Source organism: Morus notabilis, unplaced genomic scaffold, assembly GCF_000414095.1.
Source record: "Morus notabilis unplaced genomic scaffold, ASM41409v2 Scaffold241, whole genome shotgun sequence".
In the NCBI taxonomy this organism is placed as follows: domain Eukaryota; kingdom Viridiplantae; phylum Streptophyta; class Magnoliopsida; order Rosales; family Moraceae; genus Morus; species Morus notabilis.
Genome location: NW_010358037.1, coordinates 636,358 through 649,961, shown reverse-complemented (window position 1 = coordinate 649,961; position 13,604 = coordinate 636,358). Strand labels below are relative to the sequence as shown.

General features: G+C 33.9%; 1 pseudogene; it reads left to right on the top strand.

The window, feature by feature from the left end:
- Positions 1-10,930: 10,930 nt before the first annotated feature.
- LOC21403905 lies at positions 10,931-13,604 on the top strand (annotated as a pseudogene).

Sequence of the window (13,604 nt, the reverse complement as noted above, 5' to 3'; positions counted from 1 at the left end):
GAAAAGTCAAAAAGTATCCAAATCTAACGATTATAAAAATCTGGCCTACCGATACGTCAGGCGTAATCTCTTTTTAATTTATTGTAAAATTAGTAGTTATTAATGCAATCTTTGTATTTTTTTTATATGACGAGAATAGCCTTCAAGAATCAGGATTGAAAAAAAAAATAAAAGATCATTTTTATTCTTTGATTGGGCCGACATTATGGTTGTGTTTGAAATTGATCCCGTTTTTATTTTTCATGTTTTTTGAGAAAGAAAAAATGAAAACGTTTATAAAACGGCATTTGGTGCAATAAAGACAAGAAACGAAAATAAAAATGATTTTTTAGTTTAGTATAAAATGAGAGAAAAATGAAGTCATTTTTCATTTTTTATTTTCATTTTCTCATCTCTCAAGTAGAGAGAGAGAGACATTAATGAGTTTTTTATAATGAAAACAATCTCTTAATAAAACTACTAAATGTATTTTTAAAAATAATTTCTATCTGAGATTTAAAACGTTTTTATTTACATATAAATAATAAAATTATTTTAAAATAAGTTCCAAACGCGCTCTATAATTCACTAATTCACCTTCTACTAATATTCTAGGCGAGTCACAGTGATTATCGGTTTTGTTTGGTGGAATTATGTTGTCCAATTATCAAAAAATCAACGATCTTTTCTTTATCATTCTTTAGGTCTTATAGGATTTTGACAACTAAGTCTACTCAATTATTGCTTTATTTTAAAGACAATTAAGATTCTTGAGCTTGGAAAATAATTTCCTCAAATATCTTTAAATTATCTCTTATGCCTTAAAAAAAATTAAAATATCTAAATATAATTTTCACTTATATAAGTTGAAAAGGTTAAAAAATCTGGTAACTTAAGCCAACCCGATTTGTTGTCTCTCTTTCTTTTATGCTAGTACAAGTTATCTCTGGTTTATTTTTGTGCCTTTTCTTGTTTTTGTTTGAGGACAAGCAAAAATATAAGTTTAACGATGTAATAACTATATAAAATAGAATTATTTTATCTTTTATTTGTTTTTATAATTGAATTTGCTCTCTAGTATTTTTATTCGTTTTATTTATTTATAGTTTAGTTTCATTCTATTTCATTTTATTTCATTTTAGTTAATTTTATTTAGTTTCCCCCCTTAATTATTTATTTTTTCCTCATTTGTAGGTGAAATTGCGCTTCTGGAATTATGATGGAGTAGTAATCTCATGCTTCGCGTGCCATTTTACATTACCGTGAGCTCTTTCTGTCAACCAGCCATAGCTCGCCACGCACGCCACCTTGCTCAAAGTCCGCCACCTCGCCTAATAGCAATCAGAGCCCTAGTTGATTTGAACTATTGCTTGCTGACGTCTAGTAAAGAGGCAATATAATAGCTTTTGTGCGCGGAACAAAAGGGGAGCCAAAAGACCCCATTGCACGAATTTTCCACGTATAATTCAAGGCCCATTGGATGAGCAGTGGGAGAAAATTAGGGAATAATTAATTTATGAGATTTGGGTAGTTCTTAGGATTTTATTTTCTATAGATTTTTATTTTTAGGACTATTTGTTGCGAAATTGCTTTTGATTCAATTGAAGTATGTGTGTGCTCGTAAGTGAATGAATCCTAAAAATAATAGTATACTTATGTACATATATCGTCTTATAGAGATTGAGTTTTTATAAATTAAACTAAGGCCCTATTCATTTTGTTGATTCGACTTTTACTACAGTAAAAAGTTTTCACAAACAATCACATCTAACTTTTTTGTTACACTAAAAAGTTCTCACATAAAGTCACATCTTAACTCAAATTAAAAATTAGAATCAGCGAACTAAACGGACTCTAAGTACTGTGTTGGTAAATTTGAAATGAGTAAAAATAAAGATAATATTAACACATAATATTTTACGTGAAAAAACCCTCAAAAGAGACATGGTAAAAATCACGGGACAAGTGTAGAATGATTTCACTATGAAAAATGAAGATTACAACTTTCTCTCTAAATTATACGGAGAGAACAATAAGAACCACTCTCTCATGTAAATAGAAGAAACACCTCACAAAAGAAGAAAAACTGGAGAATTTCTCTCGCATTATGAGAATTCTCTTTTAAGGGTGAAAATGGGATGCAAAACCGAGAAAGTGAGGAGCTCTATTTATAGCTTAGTTCTCCCTGAGAAAATCGTATGAGTCAGATGTAAACAACTAGCTCTTCCCTCAAATGTCAGCACCGAATTTAGTGTTAACTTCCCCTTTCTCTCTCCTTTTTTTTCTTCTTTTATTCAAAAGTTATGGCTGCCTTTAACTTATTAGGCAACGCTTATATACTGTAATTACAATAACTATAACTTTATCTACACAATTAAATTTGAGTGACTATAGCAATTAAAACAATAGAATTAAACTAACAAATCAAGTAAAGAAGAAATTTGAAAATAAAAAGGGATCGAAGTTCAAGTCACAGAGTTTCCAAACGCCGGAATTTCACTTGGAATGTCTATGCATCACGCGGTCCTAGACGGAAAGACTTTACAACTGTTTTTGAAACCATGGAGTCACATATGCAGACCACTTGGATCAGGAGAGAATATTGGCATTACTGATCAATATTCTCTTGGCTGCAGCTTGCCATCGGAGCTAAAACCATTCTATGACAGGACAATTATCAAAGATCCTGCCAATCTTGATGGCAACCTTCGCAGAACAGTGGAAGAGCTTACACGGACCTGATAACAGAAGTTCACTTTCTCTGGAAGTGGAAGTTCAACCAGATTTATTTCGAGGCACCTTCGAATTTCCACCCGCGAAAATCGAAAAGCTAAGGCAAATAGTAGGCGAGGAGATGATGGGAAAGTGCAAGAATGATAAAGATCTTGGTCATGATCATCCGGCTCACATATCAACATTTTCACTGACCTGTGCCTACACATGGGTTTGTTTAGTTAAAGCAGAAGGAATTAAGGATGATAAAGTCAGTTTTGTCTTCCCTGTGGCCTGCAGATCTCGCTTAGAGCCTCGTCCACCGATCGACTACCGGCCACATATTTTGGAAACTGCGTTGGAAGCAGGTATGTGGTCGTAGATCGAGAATTCGTTTTTGGAGAATGAAGTAAATAAAATATTTATAGTAAATAATCGATTTTAAAATTATTTAAAATAAATAATAATTTTGTTGTGTTAATGTTTTTTTTATGATTAGTAAAAAGATCTTTTTTCACCTAATTATTTTTATAACCAGTTAAAAGATATTTTTTTCACGTAAATAAAAATTTTTTATCTCATAAATTATTTTTAATCTGTCATAAATAAAAAATTTACACGATAAATTATTATTTACTTAAGATAAAGTTTTAAACTTTATAATTTTCTTAACTAATTTCATAAATATGCTATTTACTATAATTTTTGTTTTGTTTTTTTATTGTTATAGTTCTCCCATGGAATAAGGCTAAGCTGCAGTGCTATGTGTGTGGAAAAACTACTTATAAGGCTTACCAATGCTACCAATGTCGTGGACAGCAAACGGCAAATGAAAAACCTAATCGAAAAGCTGCAAATCAAGCGAACCTCGTTGAATCAGATGAAGTCATTGTTGCAGTGGTCGTTGAAGCAAATTTGGTGGAGAACAAGTGTGATTGGGTGCTGGACACGGGAGCTTCTAGACACTTCTGCGCCAACAAGGACCTGTTCCACGACTTTGAAGAGGCAGCAGAAGGGGAGTGCGTCTACATGGGCAACCAAAGTGTCGATGGAGTCTTCGGTAAAGGGAAGATCTTCCTTAAACTCACTTCTGGAAAAACTTTAGCTTTAAACAATGTGCTTTATGTTCCTTCTCTGCGTAGAAATTTAGTTTCTAGTGCTTTATTAAACAAGGCTAGTCTGAAAATTGTGTTAGAGGCTGATAAAGTAGTTCTGACCAGAAATGGGGAATTCGTGGGGAAGGGATATTTGAATGAGGGTCTCTTTGTATTGAACATGGTTTCTAAAATTGCTAATGGTAGTTCTTCTGCTTCTGCTTATATTGCTGAATCTGTTAATTTATGGCATGGGAGACTTGGTCATGTGAACATAGCTTCTGTTAAAAGACTTAAAAAACTAAACTTGATTCCTGCTGTGAATGTGAATGAGTTTTCTAAATGCTCTGTTTGTATAGAAAGCTAAATATGCCAAGAAACCATTTAAATATGTTGAAAATAGGAAGACAGAGCTTTTAGAATTGATCCATACAGATTTGGCTGATTTCAATAACACATTTAGTAAGGGAGGTAAAAAATATTGTGACTTTTATAGACGACTTTTCTAGATATACTAGAGTTTATCTCCTAAGGACAAAAGATGAGGCTGAGGAAATGTTCTTGAAATATAAGACAGAAGTGGAAAATCAATTGGATAGAAAAATAAAAAGGGTTAGGTCTGATAGAGGATGGGAATATGGTACTACTCACCTTAAGGAATTCTGTGAAAAGAATGGGATTATACATGAACACAGTGCCCCCAATACTCCCTAACAAAATAGTATAGCTGAGAGGAAAAATAAAACTCTTAAAGATATGATGAATGCGATGCTTATAAGCTCAGGTTTAGCTGATAACATGTGGGGGGAAGCTGTTCTTTCTGCTTGTTATATTCTTAACAGGGTTCCTCATAAAAGGTTGGATAAAACCCCATATGAGTTATGGAAAGGATTTGCTCCTAATCTAAAATTTTTAAAAATGTGGGGGTGCCTCGCTAAGGTTTGTTTGCCTCCTCCTAAAAGGACTACCATAGGGCCTAAAACGTATGATGCAGTGTTTATTGGCTATGCTCAAAATTATGCTGCTTATAGATTTATGTCCTTAAAAGATAGTTCTATTTCGGAATCCCATGATGCTGAATTTTTTGAACATGTGTTTCCTTTAAAGAAATCTATTGCTAGCAATGATTCTGTTTCTTCTAATGCTACTTGTGTAACTCTATCTTTGCCTAGTTCTTCTTCCATTGAGAATGAGCATGTTGATGAACCTAGGAAAAGTAAAAGACAGAGAGTTGAAAAGGATTTTGGACCAGATTTTATTACTGCCTTCTTGATTGAAAACTCTGATAAAATAAACGAACATGTGGTTTATGCTTTCTTGATTAAGGAAGACCCTAAAACTTATAAAGAGGCAATAACTTCCATAGATGCTACCTTTTGGAAAGAAGCCATAAAAAGTGAGCTAGATTGCATTTTGACAAACCATACTTAGGACTTAGTAGACTTGCCTAAGGGGTGTAAACCTATTTAATGTAAGTGGATCTTTAGGAAGAAATTGAGGCCTGATGGTACCATTGATAAATTCAAGGCTAGGCTAGTGGTAGTATGTTATGCCAAAAGGAAGGACATTGACTATTTCGACACTTATTCTCCCGTTACTAAAATTGCAACAATTAGGACTCTAGTTGTCTTGGCTACCATTTTTAACTTAGCTGTGCATCAAATGGATGTGAAAACATCCTTTTTAAATGGTGACTTAGAGGAAGAGATATACATGGAACAACCCAAGGGTTTTGTATTTCCAGGTCAAGAGAATAAAGTGTGTAAGCTTAAAAAATCCCTAATATGGTCTTAAACAAGCTCCAAAATAATGGTATGAGAAATTTGATCACATCTTAGTAACCAATGGTTATGTGGTGAATACTTCATATTCTTGTCTCTATTTGAAAATGTTTGGATCTGATTGTGTTATTATATGTCTTTATGTAGATGACATGTTAATCTTTGGTACTAATGTTAATGTGGTCAACGAAACCAAGAGGTTTTTGTCCTCTCAGTTTGATATGAAAGATTTAGGAGAAGTCGATGTGATTTTAGGGGTTAAACTAGCAAAAATGGAACATGGTTTCTCAATGTGTCAATCTCATTATGTAGAGAAAATGTTGAAAAGATTCAACTGTTTTGATGTGTTGCCTGTAAGAACTCCCTATGATCCAAGCATACACCTTAAAAAGAATAAAGGTGATAGTGTGTCTCAGTTTGAATATGCAAAAATCATAGGTAGTGTGATGTTCCTCATGAACTATACTCGTCCTGACATAGCCTATGTAGTTAGTAGATTGAGTCATTACACTCACAATCCTAGTAATGAACATTGGAATGCACTTTATCGTTTGCTTAAATATTTGAAAGGAACCATGGATTGGGGTTTGCACTTTAGTAAGTTTCCCGCCGTTTTGGAGGGATTTTGTGATGCCAACTGGGTGACTGATAACGATGAAGTGAGTTCTACTAGTGGTTATGTTTTCACCTTAGGTGCATGAGCTATTTATTGGAAATTTACTAAACAGACATGTATTGCTCGCTCCACTATGGAGTCTGAATTTATCGCCCTTGAGTTAGCAGGTCAAGAGGCAAAATGGTTGAGGAACCTACTGGCGGATGTACCTTTGTGGGGTAGATCAAATGTTCCAGCCTCTCTACATTGTGATTCTCAGGTAGCTATCAGAATTTCCAAGAACAGTGTCTATAATGGTAAGAGAAGGCATATTCACATAAGACATAGTGCGGTTAAACAGTTGTTGAGAAATGGTGTTATTTCGTTGGATTATGTGAAATCCGAAAGAAATTTTGCTGACCCTCTTACTAACAAGGAAAAAAGTTTTGGATTCCTCAAGAAGGATGGGTCTTAAGCCCTGTGTTTGAGGAGAAGTGTGGTGGACACCTTATTTTGAGGTTAAACGAAGCCACATTGATCCTTGAGATGTTTTCCATCCTCATGAATTGTATTTTCTTGAGCCATTGGCTCTTGTATGAAGTTGTAGCTCACTTTTGAGTGGTCCTAATGAGACGGACTTGATGGCTTCATTGATTTTGTGAGGTTGAACATACATATGCTCTTAATGGATCCATAGCCTTGTTTGGTGGTGCTATAGAGACGCACTTGATGGATCTACCTGCGTGAGTGTGGGGGTTTGGCCGCCTCCTATGGAAGACTTGGGGCTGTCTTTCTAGAGCACTCACGAGTCCCAAGGTATGCGCATGGCCTTGTAACAGCGTTGTTATTTGTATCGCGGGGATCTTTTAAGTCTAAGGGTTTGATACGTGCTGTGGGGGTGTCAAACAAGGTACATTAAGTTCAAGAGTACTTCACTTTATGGATTTGTTTGTTGCCTCACTTCACTATGTGTCAATTCAATCGGAAGATATTGATGCTTAAGTAATGGACCCTGTCTATGCCCAGAACTCCTTGTTTTCTGCTTGCCATTTGTGGGGGATTGTTGGAAATGGCAGCAGGCTGGCTCATTTATCTTTTGGGCCTGTTCTATTTATTTTTGTCTAATGGGCTCCTATTTTCTATTCTAATTTAGCTGTTGAATTCTGTTACGATTCCCCAATTTTTCTCCTCAGCCCCGTAACCGCTTCTTTCTCCTGTTTTTCTGCATATTTGTTTTTCCAGGGGTGGGCACGTTCACATTTAAGTTTGATATAAATGAGGGGCTGATGTATATTGGGATGAATGAAAAAGAAAACTCTCCCACTTTTCCTCGGCTTTGTTCTGAGCTACTGCTTAATTGATCTCCAATTTCTCCTACTGCGAGTGCACGCTTCTGGAGAAAGCTGTGTAAACCTTGGGGAGCGACCGGCGTTCATACTTGCACCTTTGGGTCTGCCGAAATCGCTTTTAAGGCAGTGGTTCACCACGGCACAGCAATTTCATTGATAAGTTGTTCTTTGTGATTATCATTGATTTTCGTTCTACCTAATTAGTATATGTTTCCAGTTTCTTCTCCAACAAGAACTACCCTTTTCAAGAACGACTTTAGCAAGCTTGAAAAGATCTACTCCAGCGACTGGCTAAACTCGGATGGGACCCAATAACAGAAGCGTAACGCCTTGGGAGACTAATGCTGCTAATGAACCAGATTCAATTCGAGGCACCGTCAAGAGCAATGAGACAAGAACTGAAGCGACGAATAAGCATAACCGAGACGGCAACGTTCAAGAACGTGTCCGCATTTTCTCTAATATGTGCCTATACATGGTTTTGTTTAGCTAAGGCGGAAGAAATTAGTGACGACAAAAATCTTGTCTTCTTAGTGGACTGTAGATCTCAACTTGATCCTCCTCTACCGGCAACATATCTTGGAAACTGCATAGCCCCAAGGTTTGCGGTTGTTGAAAGAGAAGCCCTGTTCGGAAAACAAGGATTTGTTGCGGCTGTGAATGCCATTAGTGAAGCTATGAAAGGTTTGGAAAACAAATCGGTTCTAGACGGAGCTGAGAATTGGGTTTCGGTAGTAGTGGGTAATATGCATCGGAGTATTAATACAAGACGGAAAGTTTATTCTGTTGCGTCATCTCCTCAGTTTAAAGTTTACGATACAGATTTTGGATGGGGAAGACCAAGAAAGGTGGACGTTGTTTCCATAGATGGAACTGGAGCGATGAGTCTCTTGGACAGAAGAAATGAGGATGGAGTTGAGATTGGGATAGTCTTGAAGAAACACCAAATGGAAGCTTTCGCTTCTCTGTTTGCTCAAGGTCTGGAATTTAAAAACGATAAATACTGCTCTTCAACCAGTAAGATCACTAGCTCTCTTTAGTTGTTTTTTTTTTTTTTTTTTTTTTTTTTGTTTTTTTTTTGTTTCCTTTCTTGTGTTTAATTTTCTCGTATGAATATGCTATAATTTATAATACTAAGCACCCTCTGTGTTTGTCTCTACATTCTTAAAGGATTGTAATTAAGGATTGCAAGTGGAAGTTTCTATATGCCTTCTACTAGCTAGATCTATTTGGATGATTAATAATTGTGCGAAATTTAACACTGTTGAAAGCCGTAGATTTTGTGTTGGACATCTGTTATTATGCTAGTTGCTCCTTCTGGTTGTCTATTAAAAACAATTAGTTAAAGGAATTAGTACTCTAATATTGATTAGTAGTTGTTGTTAGAGTTTGTTACAGAGAATTTGAAGTATGGAAAGAAGAATTAGTAGCTAAATTAGGTAATTGACTAATTGGGAAACCAAGAGGAGAAAGGTCGGTAGGCTCTCGAATCTCTAATGGGAATAAGGAGGAATAATAGCTAAGGAGAGGTATCCCTATTATTCTATCGTTCTGATTTTTCTGCACTTGGTTCGTCACAGCTAAGTTCGATGCTCTGAGATTCATCACTTCATTTTCTAACATGTTGTGACAAAATTAAACGCCTTGGTGCTCCATGGTGCACAACCGTTATAAAAATTGGAATAAGTTTTTGGTGCTTCAATGATTTACGTCGATCTAAGAGTGAGAACAATAAGTGAATTTTTTTTTTTTTTTTGACTATGTGTTGTCAAGATCAACAGAACAGGAAGAAATAGCTAGGGTGGCAATAGTATGGGTGTGTCAAACCATTTAAACTATTCAAACTAGCCGAATCAAATTAAAACAAAAGAAAACTATACTAAACCAATTAATGATCGGTTTGATTTGGTTTTTTTTTTTTTAAAAAAAAAACTAATTAAATTTGTTTGGTTTGTGATTTTACCCTTAATAAAATCAAACCAAACCAATTTCTATCTATATACATTCTCTTAAAAATTATATATATTTTATATATCTGTAATTTATTTATATTTAAAAAAGAGTTTATCAAAAATTAAATGATCATAACTTTAGAAATTTCTACCATAAAACTTATTTATATTTAAAAACACGTTTAGTATTTTATGTTTTATGGATTTGGAAGTTTTAATTTTGTTCATGATGCTTAATTTTTAACTTTGGATGTTTTATTTATTTTTGAATTGGATATTTCATTCCTGAGGTCTTGATGTTTGCAGTTAAGAAATAATAGAATGTCTATCATATAACATGTTAGTAGGTTGATATTTGATAAGAGGTTGTAAAATATTAGTTAAAACCAATTTAACAAACCAAACCAAACCAACTACAGTAGGTTTGGTTTGAATTGCATTAGATCTCTTAATAGTTTGGTTTAGTTTAAAAATATTTAGTTTGCATTTCACCCAAGTAAATGGATTGATTGATTTGCATATCGTTAAGTAGTGGAGTCATTTTATTGCGATTTTCAAACTTCCACCTTGAGAACACTATTTTTCTTAATAAGGCAAAACATTATTAAATAAGAGAATAGGAAAAGCAGAAAGCATAAAAAGAAAAAAAAAAGCAACACAAATGAAAAGAAAACTGTAAAGAAATAGTCTCCGGGGAAACGTTGTAAATATTTCCATAATTTGACTCCTTTCCCTTGACAAAATGACGTTTGGATGTACTAAAAAGATTCTATGTTGTCGTTAATCATACTTGTGACTGAGTCATAGCTATAATACGATTTGTAACGATAATGATATTATTCATTTTGAACTTAAACTCGTAGGATTTTACTTTTAGAGTTTACTCCAAAATATCTCATACCGTTGGAAAATAGTGTTCTTACCCTCACTTGTTTCCCCAATCGATGCGGTACTATATAACTTATATTGTCTTGACTCTTTACTTCAACAGATTAATAACTGTCACACTTTATAGTTCAAATCGCCTTAAAGTGTCACTCTAAAAAATATACTCATCAAAATTTTTTATAGTTCTTTTAGTTGATTGAGTGTAGGCACAACCACCAAACCTCGATCAGTTGAGGATGATATATATATATATATATATATGTGTGTATATATTGAGGATGATATATATATATGTGTGTGTATATATATATATATATATCCGATCTGCTTGCTGGGAGAGCTAAAATCATCATATATAAAACCTTATCAACGAACTTGCCGAACTAAAACAAATATATATCTTCATGGAAACTAGTGGCAAGATTTAGATCTAGACTAAGCAATAGAACTAGTTTAGGCATTTGGATTGCGTAATTCTCACCGGATGCAATTCATGTAGACACCTTCCAATTACCGCCAGCAGAAGTGCATTGGGAAGCTATGAAATTAATCGATAAATTATAAGAAGTAAGCGACAACAATGTCATATTACACAGTTCATGCACTGGCATTTTTGTATGTGAGACCAAAGACTAACAGTCCTAGAGATGGGCAGAAAGAAAGTGTAGGATTAAGATGGCCATTCAGATTTGGCAGTTCTACGTAGAAAATCCGAAGTGTAAGATTAAGATGGCGGTAAAGCAAAACTTTTGGCCCTCTTTGCTTTTACAATTAAAACAAAGCATATTAGTGCCAGATCGTTTGCTTTTGCAAATTTTATGTTCATTTCGTGATCATTAATTCAGCCAGTTTATTTTTTATTGCCCTCTAGCTAGGAGAAGTTTTCTCCTTTTCTTTTGTAATTTCTTTTTGTACTCATAAATAAATTGAGTGAGACCGCTACGATTAATTATTATTATTATTATTATTATTATTATTATTATTATAGTTTTAATGATTAATAATTATTATAAAAAAAAGAGAGCAATTATTATTATGAGGTTGTACAAACAAAGTCCTTGTTCATTTCACCGATTTAAGTTTTCAGTTCTATATTTCTACAGTTAAAAGCTCTCTGAAAATATCATATCTAACTTTTTCTGCGACAGTTAAAAGCTCTAAAAAAATATCACATATCAGCTCGAATTGAAAACTCAAATTCACGAAACAAACGACGCCAAAGTTTTACACTTTGAAGCTAGATTGGAATCTAACAATACTAGGCTGTCACGTTGCAGCTTCTTCTCCTCTCTTTTTATCTTTATTCTTTTTATCTTTTAAATGTCTTACTTTTCATATTGTTTGTGAATTTTTTTTGCAGTTTAAATGTGAATTTTTTTAAAAAAAATTTTGCTCATTTCATTTCCTATGAAATTAATTTGTTTTGTATATGTTTCTATTTAGTTTTTTGGTCAATGGTTAAAATAATTTTTCTCAACTTAATTATTGTTGTGTAATTTCTGTTATATCAAAAGTTATCTTTTTGCATATTTTTTCTGCAATGCTCCCCCCGGCCCACGTTTTTCTTTTCTTTTTTCTGTTTTTATTTTTTATTTTTTTTAATGTTTTGTTCTTTCATTTTTTTTCATTTTATGATTTTTTACAGTTTAATTTTTTATGTGTGTTTTGTTTTTCTAATTTTATTTTGTTTTTTATGTTTCTTTTTCTTTTGTCAAAGATTCTTTTATAGTTTAATCTTTTAACAACTATCTATACATTCAATCTAGCATCTAATATATATGAAAGCAGCCAAGTCTTCTTCTTTTTTTTTTTTTTCTTTTTTTTAAAAACTTTTCCTCTTTTTCTCTTTTTTTTTAACTTTTTTTATTTTCCTTCTTTTCTTTTACCTATTTTTTTTTATTTTTCCCTAATATTCTTTGATAATTTTTTTTAAAATATCCTTCTCCAAAATACTTTATTTTTTCTTACTTTCTTTTAATTAAAATAATTTCTTTCAAATATTTCTCTACTTATTTTTTCAAAAACTCCTATATAACTTTAATTTTATCTTTTTAACTTTTCCACCTCTTATTCTTTTCTTTTTTTAGTTTTTTTTTTTAATTTTCTTATGTTCTTTTACTTATTGACTTTTTCCGCCTAACATTCTTTTATTATTTTATTTTTTTACAATATCATTCTTTAAAATATTCTTTTTTCCTCACTTTATTTTAATTAAAATAAATCCTTTCAAATGTCTCCATACTTTTAGTCTTATTGACTTTTTCCACCTCTTATTCTTTTCTTTTTTTTAGTCTTATTGACTTTTTCCTCACTTGTTCCCAACTTGGCAAATTCCCCGACCGAGCAGCTGCGTTAGCACTTCAAATCACTCTCTTTCCAAACAGCGGATTTTCCATAGGGATCACCCTGCACCACGGTGTTCTCGACGGCAAAAGTTCACAAATGTTTATCAAATCATGGGCGTACATGTGCAGGCTAATTGGGGAACAAATCGCTGATCATGACTCTCTCTCTTTGCCGCCCGAGCTGAAACCCTTCTACGACAGGACTGTTATCAAGAACCCTGCAAATCTTAATCAAGAAACGGTAGATTTAGACAGAAGCCTTATGTTTTATGGGGGAGGTAAAGAAGTTTTGGCGAATTCAACTCGACGCACTTTTCAATTGACGAGGGAAAACATAGAAAAACTCAGGCAAATAGTGAACAAACAACACGCTTATCATCACCAAGTACTTCGCACGTCCACCTTTTCTTTGACATATGCTTATATATTGTGCTGCTTGGTGAAGGCCGAAGGAATAAACGAGCATGACAAAGTAGTCGCAATATTCGCCATCGATTGTAGGTCTCATTTGGAGCCTCCTCTGCCGCCGACATATTTTGGAAACTGCATTGTAGCTGGCATTATTGAAACTAAAGGTCTTTTGGGCCGGGAAGGCGGGTTAAGTATGGCGGTCAAAGAAATCGTTGAAGCTATAAAGAGTTTGGAGATGAATGAAGTTATGAATGAGGCAGAGAAACGGGGTTCACAGATAATGTCTTCAATCAGAAGTGCGAGTCGCCTCGGTTTGAAATTTACAGCACTGATTTTGGGTGGGGAAGGCCGAAAAAGAGGGACGTAGTTTCCATAGATAGGACGGGAGCGATTAGTCTTTCGGATAGTAGAAATGGGGATGGAGTTGAGATTAGTTTGGTCTTGAAGAAACATCAAATGGAAGCTTTTGCTTCTCTGTTTGCTCAAGGTCTTGATTGA